The sequence below is a fragment of the Anas acuta genome, chromosome 3 (genome assembly GCF_963932015.1).
Source record: "Anas acuta chromosome 3, bAnaAcu1.1, whole genome shotgun sequence".
In the NCBI taxonomy this organism is placed as follows: Eukaryota; Metazoa; Chordata; class Aves; order Anseriformes; family Anatidae; genus Anas; species Anas acuta.
Genome location: NC_088981.1, coordinates 28,815,312 through 28,828,965, shown reverse-complemented (window position 1 = coordinate 28,828,965; position 13,654 = coordinate 28,815,312). Strand labels below are relative to the sequence as shown.

At 44.0% G+C, this 13,654-nt stretch overlaps 1 long non-coding RNA gene across 1 annotated transcript; it reads left to right on the top strand.

The window, feature by feature from the left end:
• Nucleotides 1-9,845: 9,845 nt before the first annotated feature.
• On the top strand, nt 9,846-12,848 carry LOC137853696 (uncharacterized). Its single transcript, XR_011094664.1, has 2 exons — nt 9,846-10,041; nt 10,423-12,848. It is a non-coding gene; the product is annotated as an uncharacterized lncRNA (long non-coding RNA).
• The last annotated feature ends 806 nt before the right edge of the window (nt 12,849-13,654 follow it).

Sequence of the window (13,654 nt, the reverse complement as noted above, 5' to 3'; positions counted from 1 at the left end):
CTCACAGCGTGAGGGAGCCTCAGGAGTCTCTGTCCCTGGAAGCAACATGAGCAAGGGGCAGCTGTGCTCAGCAGCATGCCCTCACCCTCTGCCTTCATGATGTGGCTCTTTTCTGAACCACAATTATTCTGTCAAACACCATGACAGAAGGAAACCAATCCCACACCTTGGCAGCTTCTGATACAAACACCGCTTCTGAGGCTGGCTGGCAGCAGCAGATAGACATTTTTTCCTCCCTGCTGGAAAGCATGGCAGGCTGGAATACATTTCCCCATGCTCCCAAGTTTAACAGAAAGTGGGTTCTTTTATTCTTTAGAGAGAGCATATCTACCTGTGAATGTTTTACCAATTTAACATAAATGGTCATCAGCATGTCCTTCTTGGGTGGTTATCTGGATTTAAAGCTGCTTTGCTGTGGTTAGCCTGTGCCTGTGTAGCTTGTAACCCTGTATGAGCAGGTGCAAGTTCAACTGGAGCGAGCCATCTTTAAGCTGGTGGCAATGCTCAGACATAAATCTGCAGCGGTTTGACAAGGCCAATTTAATGTAACAGTCATAACTGCAGTGTAGAAAGATGGATACTTGGCAAAAGTCTGCTGGTGGAAGAGGAGGCAGACACTCACTGCCCCCACTGCTCCTCACTGCCCCTTTCTCAGAGGTTTCCCTCACTGCAGACCCAGCAGGATGTCTCTTTATGCATAGAGCTCTTCAAAGTACTTATAATAAGAAATGTTTACCCATATAAACATACAAGTATTCTTACATTTTATTTTTTTCTTTAAACTCATCCATATTAAATAAATCTTTACCCATGCCATTAGTCGTATTGGGCGTTTTAACCAGCACTGGCCTCATTACTGCCTTCATTGCCCAGTATGAGCTGCAGTAGGGCAATGACATCAATTTACATTAAGTAATTTCACCCACATTTCCTAGAAATCACTCAGGCAGAGTGAGAGTCTGGAAAGCATCTGATGTTGCATTTAAAGTCCAGGTACCACTGGGTAAACAAGAAGTTTTGGATAGCAGTCAGGTATTCAGCATGACATGCTGCAGTGATGGCTGAGACCGTTCCCTTCTGAAAACACAGAGCAAGATTCTGGGATGAACATTGACAAGGGGAGGGCACTTTTTAATAATTTTAATGTTTACTTAGAAGCCTTGAGTACCAGTAAATGTACGCAGTTATCTTCATAATGCGACTGCTGACTGAAACAGGCTTTTGGTCCAAAAGAGCTGTAATCTGTGCCCTGGAGCTGTAAGATCTCTGTGTTTGTGAACGTGTACGGAAGGGCATCCCACACTGCCAGGGACAGCCGTGGCTTTATTATTCACCAGCAGGAACAGAGCAGGGCTGGGGAGGCAGCCGGAGGACAGGAGCCTTTTGGGTCCCCAAGGCTCAGGTGACTTTGCACTGATCTGTGTTCTTGTTGCCAGTGGGAGGCTGAGGCTTGCTGCCGCATTATTCATGCTCTAGTCTGTGTGATGATTGTATCTTTGCTAGGTGGAGGAGATACTGCAAGCCTGGGAGGGGTGTTCTTTCAAGGTTGTTTACATACAAATAAATAAACACACCAGTACCAGTGAGTGGAGGATGTCAAGAGAAATGGAGTGTCTCTGTAGCATATTAGGTCTTAAATCAGAAAAGGAAGAGTGTAGTGATTCTGATTTTTTTCTAGGAAAGGCTGCCTTCTGCCGCAGGATGGTGATAACAGTTGATGTAAGGATCACAGCCTGGAGAGGAATGGATGCAAGGCTGTTTCATTCAAGGAATCTCCGTCTTATTTGGGCTTTAAACTTGTTAGTTATCATGGATAAAACATTTCCATTGCTGAAAAGGATGAAAAAAGCTCCAGAACTGAAAGTATTGCCAAATTTCTACAGTTGAAACTGTCTTCCTACCTGTCACACAGCTGCAAGGTTGCATTCAGAAAGCCTGTGTGGAGCAGAGGCAGCCTATCCACCTGACAGCCATCCTGTTCCTGCTTGCAAAGGCTGACCTCACAGGAAGGTGCTTCTCAGCATCACCTGGAAAGAAAAAGTCTCTGGTTGACAGATACGGACAGATGACTTACATTTTTTCTGTGTGTGCAATATCTGACCAGTAGTTCACATTTTTTCACATGCTTGACTGGATCAGATTTTCTTAGACTTTAAAAGGAAAGTTGCAGCCTTTTAAGGAAGTGTTTTAGGAAGCTGCTCAGATGCTAGCTGATGAGCTGGGGTCCACGTGAGTTGAAGAGGCCTTGTTGGATGAGTTTCTGACAAACCAGGAAGAAAAAATTGCTACACGTAGCTTGAATCAATCCAGAAAAGAATGGGCAGCTAGGGCCATATGGCAACCTCATAATTGCTAATTGCCATGCAAATAACAACGTACAAATAATTGCAATAAAATGAAGGCTACGAGCTTGTAGGCTTCTCCAGGGGAAGGTCCTGATGGCATCCAGGAATCTGGCAAAGGGGGGGGAGGGTGTTTCTTTGTGTGTCTCTGTGTTTACCATTTTCAGTGCTGAAACAAAAACACGTCTCTTCCTATGATGAACTGTTTACTATGAAGGTTACCTACCTGCCTAGACACCTGTTTCTTTTTTTTTGTTTACAGCATACTAATGAAACGAAACCGGGGTTAATTAAGCACTGCAGTTGTATTCAGATTTACTAAGGAGATATGAAAACTTTAAGAAGTGAAACAAGAAATCATTACAGATACTTGCAGTATCTGTACTTATTTTATGCCTGTCTTAATTGTAATCATTACCAGTAATAATTCTGTAAACCAGTCTTGAATAATGGGCGATTCACACTCCTCTGTGTGATGGGCCAAGGAGGTGTATTTTAATGGATTGCACTCATGAAGTCAGTTTTCTAAGTAAACCCAACGTCTTATATATTCAAGGTAGTTCTCTGAGCTTTATGTACATGGCATACTGACAACAGCAATCCTTAAAACTCAAGGACCTTACAGCTCTTGTCTTCATAAATTAAGACACCTTGCATGCATCAGATCCACAAAGATGCTTTTTTCAATAGAGTGCAAGTCTAATCCTGAAATTCTTCTGCTTGCCTTCATCAAGCAGATAAGAAGTCCCTTGCTTTTAAACAGGGTCTTCATTTTCTTATTCAGGACAACTGCCAGGTGGCTGGAGATGGGATGTGGCATCTTAATACCACTTGTTTGTTGGTGCACTTTGACATCACACCTATAGCAAGAAAGGGCACGGACCGCCTCTCTTCCTTCTCAAGCCCAACTTCTTTTTAGGGTCTTGAAGATGCCAGTAAGGGGAATAAATATGAAAGATCCGCACCAAGCAACTCTGCTTACAAGGAAGTAACTTCCTTTGACCCCTGGACTAGGTTGGCAAGCACATGGAGCCCCAATTAATGAATAATTGAGGGACTGTTCTGCAAAAATGGGATCCGTTTCTAATCTGTGAATGTAGCAGTGCGTGGCAGATCTACAGATTCTTGTAATTAGCAGGCATCCAAAGTATGCTATTGACGCCACTCGAACTCCTGCAGAGTTAGGCATTCTCTCCAGAAGGAGGAAGATGGCAGCCAAAAGTATGCTCTTACATATGAACCTTTGACCCAAGCAAGTACCTGCTGAAGAAGGCACAGCTTGCTCCTTGCTCCTCCAGTGTCAGAAATAATGCTGTCCTTTGGATGCACCAGTGTGAGGACAGGTAGGAGACGACGAGAGAGCAGGTTGGCACGGTGTGTTCCCTTACTGCATAGGTCTGGCACATCCCAGAAGTCAGGACAGGCAAAGACAACGCAAAGGAACATAAGTACTAAGTTTTTAGAGCAATGAGAAAGATCTACACAATACCATGAAATTCGGTAGGTTAACCATATTGACCTGCTTTGCCTCTGGTACAGCTCTTTTGTCTCCAGCAAACTGCTCTAGCAATGCACAGACTTTATTTACAACAACTCATTAAATTAGGCTCCGAGCTAAACACCATGCAGATCCCTTCATTTGCACCTTTGCACACTGATGTTGGTTAGAGATACAACAACTAAAGTGGTGTAGGTGCTCTTCTGTATTCCATAACATACCTGCCCCTCCAGCAACAGCCTATTCCTGCATTCAATAGTACAAGTGTTAATGGGCCAGAAAATACTTATACAAATTGTACTCTGTACATCCATCCCAGGTACACATAGTTTTAAAAGACAACATGCTGATAAGGCCAATATATATATATGTATTACAAATCTGACTTCGGGCTTGTAAGAAAAGCAAGTCTATGATGGGAACGCAGGAGATAACAGAGCTTGCTGAATACAATCATGTTAATTGTGGGCCCCTCTTCCAAGGACCTGGGAGAGGGGAATTCTGAGACCCCTTCCTGGCATCCGCAGAGGTACCCCCATGCCTCCAATCATGCATGCACCCCCAGTATGAAAGAGGGTGAAGGATGATGAAAAACACAGTTCTGTCTCTGTGAGATGGATACTAGGTGGTCAGTGGAGTACTGCAGCAGATTAATGACATTATTGGTACTATGAAAGCAGCAACGAATGTAGAGTTTATCATTTTTACAATCCCAAGTGAGAAGAATGTGACTTTCTGCAGCCTGGCCTGTCTTTAATTTGTTCTCGATAGTCACTGTTGGCATTGTCAGTGAAGCAGCAGTGGCAATATGAAAACTGGGGCCAGCTCTACCTACCAGGAGTCTGCCGGAGCAGCTGTAGTGGGGCTGTAGGGTGGAGAGAGCATGGCTTTCTCCTCAGGTGTGTCACAGCAGGGTCTGTAAATGCTGCTGTGCGGGGGAGCACTCCTTGATCAGCAGGGGTTGGAGACAGCCATCTCTGAACAGTCATTTAATCCACATGCTATCTAAAAAATGCCATGCAAACAGAATCTGATCTATTGCTTTAAAACAACTGCTGTAAGGCGTAAAGATTTCACCAGCAGAGCAGACGTTTAGTGCACAAGGTTTTACCTTATGGTCTATACTCAGTTTGCAGTATAACAAAAGGAAAGTGAACTTGCTGGTCTCAGCTCGGTGCACATGAGTGCTGGACAAACAGCAAGTTATTCCAATAAAGAAAGGAGAAGAATGTTCCTCTGTTGCCCTTTTTATTATCCTTGTTATGAATTTTTGTTGCCGAAAGCTAAGTTACAAAGTTAAATTTTAGCAGTGATGAATGCATTGTTTCGTCTCTTGCTTCTTGAGATACATTCATTAGCTGATTCATAGATCTGGTGCTCTGCCAGCTGTACGAAAGGCCAGGCAAGCTCTGTGTGTGCGTCTGAGAACGCTCCTGCCTTTTTCCCCATCACTGTTTACCTGCCGTTTCTGATGGTGTACCTCACAGACCTCACTGACTGCAGAAATGTGAATCATGTTTGAACAGCAGGAATCAGAATTTGGCTTCCAACAAAGGACAGTGCAACACACGCGAGCTGTGGTTAGAAAAGCATGCTGTAGTCTTCCAGTGCTACTTACTTTCAGGTTGTTATTATTTTTGAAGCTATTGCCAGAAGTTAGGAAAGCAGATTATTTCTTAATTAAATGAGAACTGAGAGTGAGTTTGACTGTAAGTTTCTAAAACCAGGGCTTTCGCCAATTCAAAACTGTGGCTACTCTGTAAAGGAGATACTACAAAGTCTTTGCCCCAGATAGTTTCTTATTGATGTCAGTGAGAACATGTTGTGTATCTAAAAAATAAGAACTGTTTGTACAATAAATGTCCGTGGAGAGGGCCGTACATGTATTTTTGCCTCTGAAGGGTTCTCCAGTTACTGCTTACCCTCTTGACAAAGTTTCTTTAAAATTCATTCTGTTTACTGACATTTCCATGGCTACTGATCTCTTGAAGCTGTCACCTCTGCCCATGCAGACGCTGTTTGCCTGGGTGTCTCAGACTCTGAACGCAGGTGTCGGTTCTGCCTATTTCGTAGGGACATTATTCAGCAAGTCATTGCCACTTAATTGGACCTTACTTCCCATCTTGATTTGTGTTTGAAGAATTTGTTCTCCGAATTTAAATGTATGTTCCTGAAATCATCTTTTTGTAAGCTGAATATGATAGACATTAGCTGCTTTGGGTGTGATCTTTGCATGTAAAAGGCATACAGGTTCAACACCTCTACTTACGGACTTTTTTTTTTTTTCTAACTTCTGTCTCCGTCCCAAATGTCTCGTGTTTATCATTCACTGTTTCCCTGTTGTGACTGGATCACTGCAAAGCCTTTGTTTCCTTAGTGAGAACAGGTAGGGAGCAAGCAATGGTGCTCAACTTCTGCGTTGAAAATGTGAACATGTGGAAATGGAAGCACGTCCTTTCTCTTCATTTCACAGGTGTATGCTCCCAGCTGGTGTTGCCTCCTATGGGAACAACGGTTTCTGGCTCTCAAGGGCTTGGCAGTATGGCTTACAAAGTGACCACCTTCTTCCACAAACAGGGACTAACGTCTGTGGGTATAGGCCATTCTCAGAATATTTAAGAGGCACATCCCACAACACAGATGCTACAGAGAGACCTTATGGGGTTTGTGGGAATCCCTTGTTAAAATTCTGCCATCTCTGCTAAAAGAAGCATTGTCATTATTCTCCTCTACATGCCAGAGCTCATCCCCTCAGTGTGTATTGCTAAATCATCTCTGCCAGAACGTGCCTCTGGCAATTAAAAAAGTCCATATAAATAAATATCCCTATTGGTCTTTTATACCTCTGTGATGTCTGCTACTGTCCCCGGTATTCATTTACCTGTTTTAAAGAGTAAGTTCTTGGGAAAGATCCCCTACTCCGACTAATCCCCTGTGTTATGCAGGAGGGATGGTACATTTCTGAAGAGGAAAGCAGAGATATCACCAGCAAATGCAACTCATGTTATACTACTTCGCCAGAAGGCATTGTATCCCTTCTTGTTGGGGAAGATGGAGAAAAAAGTTTCAGCCCTTTATATGAGAAAATCCAAAGGACACATTTTCACATGCCTCGTTTCTTCATGGTCACTCAGTTTGACCCCATTGGGTCACAAGATTTCAGCGAGAACACCTTTATGGAAGCCCAAGAGCACGCTGCCAGTAGGAAAGGAAGAACCTCTTTCTTCACCTTGGTGTAAAACCAGTGGTTGCATGCTTTCAACAGTTCCCTGTGCCTCTGTTTCCAGTGCAGATTTACAGATGCTTTCAGTGTACATACTTGGTGTGACATCAGAAAGAAACCTGTCTTGGCAAAGGAGCAACAGAGGAAACTCATAACTTGTTTATGGAAATTGTAAATTACTGTAATTACATGAAACGATATAACTACAAAAAGACTATGTAACTGGTTTTATTGTCGCCCCACCCTCCCTTGCATCTTATATGTTCTTAGATTAGATAACATTTGTTGTTAGAGCATACACCACAATGAAACTGTTCCCAATTTGAACTTCATAGGGCTCCTGTACTAGGAAAGATGAAGACCAGCAGCACTGCACTGTGCCGCCAGATAATGAAGCACCAGAGGAAGCTCTCAAGGAGAGCAAACTACATTCAAACAACTACACGTTTGACTCAAACCAACCTCTGTAAACTGAATGGAAACTTGAACAGCTAGACATGTCATGTAACACGTGTCCTGAAAAATCTACAAACTGCCTCCGGTGGAGCAACGGAGCAAGGACCCTCTAGTTGCAGTGCTCTGCCTCCCACTCCTCGTCACACAACTTTGTCAGGTAGTTCAGCCCGGATGATCTCAACAGTTGATAGCCAAACATTGCATTTAGCTTAACAAATGGTCCCTGAAACTTTGATGAAGCCCTGAGACAGGTTCTCAGTTTTCCACCAAATTTGAGCTGAATTCAGATGTGTTTGGGGGAGCTCTGAAGAATGGCATTGTTTCTCAATGCAACACCTTGACATCGTTTGAAAACTGGCTACTGGTGGGTTTGTTTATTTTTTTTTCAGTTTTGCCTCTCCAATACTGAGTGCAGCTTCTCTATGCAAACAGAAACATCAGCAAAGATACCCTTAAAGATGAACTATTGAGTTTGATTTCATGGTCTTACTAGAAATTAAGCTAAATTTCAGCCTTTGCTACTAATTTCCAGCTGGACTCTACCACATCCTCAGTATTCCATCACTGTAGAACTTAAACTTTGTATTGCATAAAATTTGGACAACTTGCCAATGTGGAAGACCTCAGATAGCTTCAAATTCTGCACACTGGCTCCAAAAATCACGCCTCTGAAAGCCTGAGAACTCCACTCAGGTTATTTCAATCACAAGGTTGGTCTCTAGAGGAGGCCATAGCTGCATACCTTAACGTAAAGCCTAGGACCCATTCCATCCAAGGATGCTGCTACCTTGTCAGGAAAGAGACTGCTGGACATATTGGCAGGACATATTCAAAGGTTTTCATGTAGAAGAAAGCATCTCATTTCACACTGTTTCCTTTTATGCTCTCATTTGGGCAGGTGTTTAGAAGAGGAAGGCCTGTTCTAAAAGAACTTCTGAAAGGACTAATTAGAGTCCAGGATAAAAGGAATTTTTAATCTGTGAAATCACAGAAGCAACATGTATGTGTTTTTATGGCTGCAGTGTTTCCAGGGTAATGGCAGGAAGACATAATTTTAAGCCTTCATGCAGTATCATCCCTAGATTTGACTTTTTGTAGTCTGAACAATACGGAAAAGTTCTGTCTGCTGACTCTTGTTGAATCTTGCTTGCATTAATATAGAGAAGAATTAACTACCCGCTCCCATGGTTTTATGTTTCTGGTCATTTCAGCGACACAACTTGCGTGCTGGTTGTACATCTGTTAGATCTTCCACAGATGAGGCTTCTTTTATAGAGACTAAAAGGTTTTTACAGGGCCTTGTGAGCCAGTACATCACTATTTCTGAAGCCCTTCTGCAGACAGAACGCCCTTTGAAGTCAATGGGAGTTCTGTCTGAATAAGGACTTCAGGATTCGGGCCTCGGGATATAAATGCTGTGATCAATCTTTTGAGCATAATGAATAACATTTTCTTGGCTTTCAGAACTATATTAAGCCAGATAGTAGCCCCAGGGATTCAAAATGGGTTAAGCAGGAGAATCTGCTTTGTTTCAGCCTACAACATCAGCTTTTAAACCAGCCCAGTCCCTGTGCCATGTACTGACGTGCCCTAAAAACCCCTCCAACAGCAAGGCCAAATGTTTCAATAGTTTCTTTTACAGTCAAGGCTATCATGGTGTGAGGCACTATGAAACAGTGGAGTTCAATGAAAACAAACATACTTGCTGTAGATTGACCTGTTTCAAAGTTGTGACCTGAGTGCACAGTCTGAAACAAAAGACCTGAAGGCTGAGAACTTTGTGATATGAGAGGGAGGTTTGTAGACGCTGATTTTCATCAGAAAAATGGTTGCACAGTACCAGACACTGTGCAACCATCAGAGTTAGTGATACAAAACGTTGACAGTCCAGGTAGATAAGATAGATTCCCTGGCTCCTACTCCTTGCAATTATTCTGACTTTACAGATGGAAAGTTCAGCTGGAGAGAGATTACATGACTTACCTGATGCCACTCTAAAGTCTTAGAATGAAAGCTGTCTGCCAACCTGCTGCCCTACCGTCAGGACTATGCTTCCCCCTCTCGCACAGTGATAACAGGATATTACAGGACTTAAAAAATCATAGCTTTCCATTCCAGTTACAGACTTGGCAGGACCCCAGCCACCCTTCCCCTTAAACCAAAGCCCCAGGTCCTTCCCCTTACTGGTGACAAGTTTTGCCAGTGCTGATTTCAGTGGCAGCAAGTCTAGACCCAGTGATAAATGACACCTGATGTGGGCAGCTGATACTGTTTTAAGTAATTGCTGTCAGAACAAGCAGTAGGGCATCAACAGTGTGGGGTCAGAGCTAAAGTCTTGCTTTTTCAACCCTCACAGGTTGTCACACAAATGGATTAATGAAATAAGGTAAAGGAGAGCCAAGAGAAAAGATAGACCAAAACAAGAGAAAGAAGGAAAAACATCACAAGTTCTTTTCTGTTCTGAGAAAGGCCCTGAACAGTCTTCAGGCTCCTTTGCTCTTCTTCACAGAGCTGTGATACAGGTAGATTGAATGACCCAGCAGTGGATTTCAGTTGAAGATGTAGGCAAAATAAATTCCTGCTTCATAGGATGGAGGAGCAGGCAACAGATGGGGAGGCTCCCTGGTCTTAGAACACTGTGATTAATGGAAACTGTCCTGGTGGTGGCATCAACATTTTGTTGTGTAGGAACAGAAATTATAGGAGGCGTTAGCTGGGCATTTTTGTGAGGGAGAAGTTGTAGTGATCTTCCTGTAGTCCTTCTTGTGAGGGCAAAGCCATAAAGTTTTCCTTAGTGGTGAGCTAGGAAAGAGAAGGTTCTCCAAGATGTGTATTCCGTTCACTAAATGTCATCACATCTTGTAGTCCTTGAGCTATTGATCCCTTCTTTCCTTCATCTTCAGATGTTTAAAAAGATGTAAATGACAATGAACTTATAAAGAAGAACTTCCAATGGGCATGTTACCTGGAAGTGGATCTCCCCAGGATAAGTATAAAGTGACAGGAGAAGCCTTCACTGAAGGAAAGATTTATCTTTTTGGGAAGACTGTCAGCACAAGGCTGTGTGTCCTTTGAGAAACAACGGTTTTGAAGACTTACCAGTTATTGCTAGAAGACCATCCCAGCAAAAGATGCAAATACTGTGTCAGCTAAATCCAGAGAATGTTGGAAGGTTGTGCAACACCAGTTGAGTATCCCCCAGATCAAGCCATGTCTCCAGCCAGCAGAGACCATGTTCTCACACCTTCTCCTTATGCTTGTATTTAGTCAGAAGAATCTGACTAGATCCCCAGATTGTAGGATCGTGCTATGACCCAGGTTGGAAGCGACCTCAGGAGGTCTCCAGTCAAAAATCCTTTTCAAAGCAGGGTTGGCTTTGCAATCAGACCAGCGTGCTCAGAGTTTTATTCATTTAGGTCTCGAAACCATCCATAGACAAAGACTCCACGAATTCCCTGTGCAGTATGCTCCGCTGCCTGGCTGTCCTCAGGGTGAAGAAGCTTTTCCTTGTATCCCATCTGTCCCCTGTTCTCCCACCATACACCACCAAAGGTCTTGGCTCTGCCCTCTTCATACCCTCCCTGTAGGGACTGGGGGCTGCTGTTTGGCACCTGCAAAGCTTTTCTTTCTCCAGCTATTGAGAGCAGCATTTGCTCTTTCTGATTTCTGTAAGGCCCCCGTCAGCCCATTCCTCCAGCCTGTCTAGGTCTCTCTGTATGGCAGCCCTGCCCATAAGTGAATCAGTGAAACTGCTGGGAGATGGGACTTCCCTATAAATTGTCCACATTTATAATGCCTGTCTTTGCCACACTTTCTACCTTTCAGAGGCAGTTGCTGCAATGATCAGGCTGAGGGAGAAAGCAGGAACGCAGTGCTTCCCCCTGGGACGATGGATAATGTCAGCCCCTTGGGCAGTGGAGAGAAAATACATTTTGTGACAAAGTTGTGAAAAGCTCTGGATGGGAGGCAGAGCCACTGGCTCCAGGAGCTGGCTGTGCAGGCTCACAGATCTTTTAACTCAAGAATCAGTGGATATCTCCAAAATAACCTGTTGTTTGTCCTTTCTCCAGTCTTAGAAAACACGCCTCATCTTCCATGAAAACCTGTTGCTGCACCTCCCAGCCCCTAACCAGTCCTGCCTGGCCCCTTTCAGAGACCTTCAATCTTCTTTGAATGTGGTGCCTGCCCCTGACAGTCCTTGCCCTTCTAAGCAGTGCCAGACACACCTGGCACAGTTTAGGCATGCCTGTCATGAGATAAAATTTGCAGGGAGCTGCAAGGCAACAAGACCTGCACTAGTAAAGTTCAAGGAAGTTTCTTAACAGAGCAGTAACCTGGGGAACATTTTGTTGGCTCTTACCTCTGTGAAAAGATGTGTGAAGGAAGCACAGGGGAACAGCCCAGCTCCTTTCCTCAAGTCTCAGGTCTGATGCTGGCCCTTCAGCATCTTGGTGGAAGAAGTCCTGCACCTTCTGTTTCTGACCACAGTCAGTGGAGAGTCTCCAGGAACTGCAAATACCATCCTGGTATGCATTGTAATGGAAAATATTGAAGCCAATAAAGAAACGTGAATATATATGGGACTGCCACTAGCAGGCAGAAAAGTGTTTTGGAAAAGCAGCTCTGAATGTGATGAGGGAAACATAAGAAGCAATACATTGCCTGCAACGTGAGCAGCTAGGCTCCCACATGCAGGTTCAGCAGCTGAAGGAGCTTCTCCACATTATCAGCAAGACCAAGGAGAAGGCCTCCCTATATACCAGATGTGGCCCGACACAGCTGAACCTACTTCGTGTTTTAAACAAGTAAAGTCTTGTCCAGCCTCCAATGCCGTGATGTAAACAGCCTGCTGATTCAGTTGTATTTGTAGATGGCTTCCAATGTTTGCTTCTTTGATTTCTTTTCTTTTTTTATATTTTTTTTTATGTCTGCATAATGAGTTCCCTTCCCTCTCCCTCCTTCAACTAGGTCAAAAAGCCTCTGACTTCTCCAGCTTCTTCAAAGCCTTGGCTCTGCCTCCTTGTGTGGATCCAGTCCAGGTGCTGGGCTGGTTTCTCCCCAGAGGCTTCCCAGTGCAATCCGCTCCTGTATCTTGGTTCCTGATCTTGAGGGAAGAGGCAAAACAGCCAGCAGGGAGAGGCATGCAGCAAGAGACAGCTCCAGACCGCTCAGCAGCGTAGTTGAACTTCAATTTGTCCATCTCAAGGACAAGAACGAAGTAATGCCTTTGTCCCTTCAAATTTAAAGACGAGAAGTTTATTTGGTGATAGCAAAATGGTTCACTAAGCCTCCTCAACAACCCTGGGCACAACAGGGGCTGGCAGCTCATGGAAGGGAGACAAGTGCAATGCAAGAGTCAAGTGCAGCACTGCCTGGCTGCTTGCTGGGGAGCCCACGGGGCAGCTCCTTCACAGGCTGGTCAGATCACTTCCCTGTGATCCTAGCCAGCAGGGAGCACTCTGATTTTAGGATCTTACAGATTCTGAGATTGTTTTTTTGCCCCTTCTTTCACCTGCAGCTTGGAAACCCTCTAGGCAGCTGAATGTGGTTGCTTGTGCCCAAAGTCGAGACTGCAACGTGCCTTTATCTGTTGTATTTGCACGTTATCTTTCCCCAAGAGATGTATAAAAAGCTGGGGCTGGAGCAGTTGCTGCGTGATAAATTCAGACACAATACCACTTTTCACTTGCACAAATTCCCTTTCATGTGAGGACTGCAGGATAAAAATTACATGTATCATCAGAGGACGTATGTTAAGATCCTATCTGTACTATGAAATGTAACTGTGTTGTACATGGGCATCCTGATTTGATGCAGCAGTAGCTGAGGTGGCCCCTGGGGTAGCACCACCAGACACAAATTGTGCTCTCTGGAGCACTGTGAGCTACGAAATGATTTCCTGCAATGAGCATCTTCCTGCTGACAAAGATGAGGCTGACAGGGGCTCCCAGACTGCAGAATATGAATGAAACTTGTATGCACACCAGCTGCGTTTAAGATCCAGAACAACACATTGTATATCAAACAGAAGGATTCACCTAGGGAAAATAATTACAGCTTCCAAAGAGAAACTAAAGAAGACTCATAAAAAATATATTTTCTTAATGGGTCTTTGTTGCTCTTGCTTTAATCTTC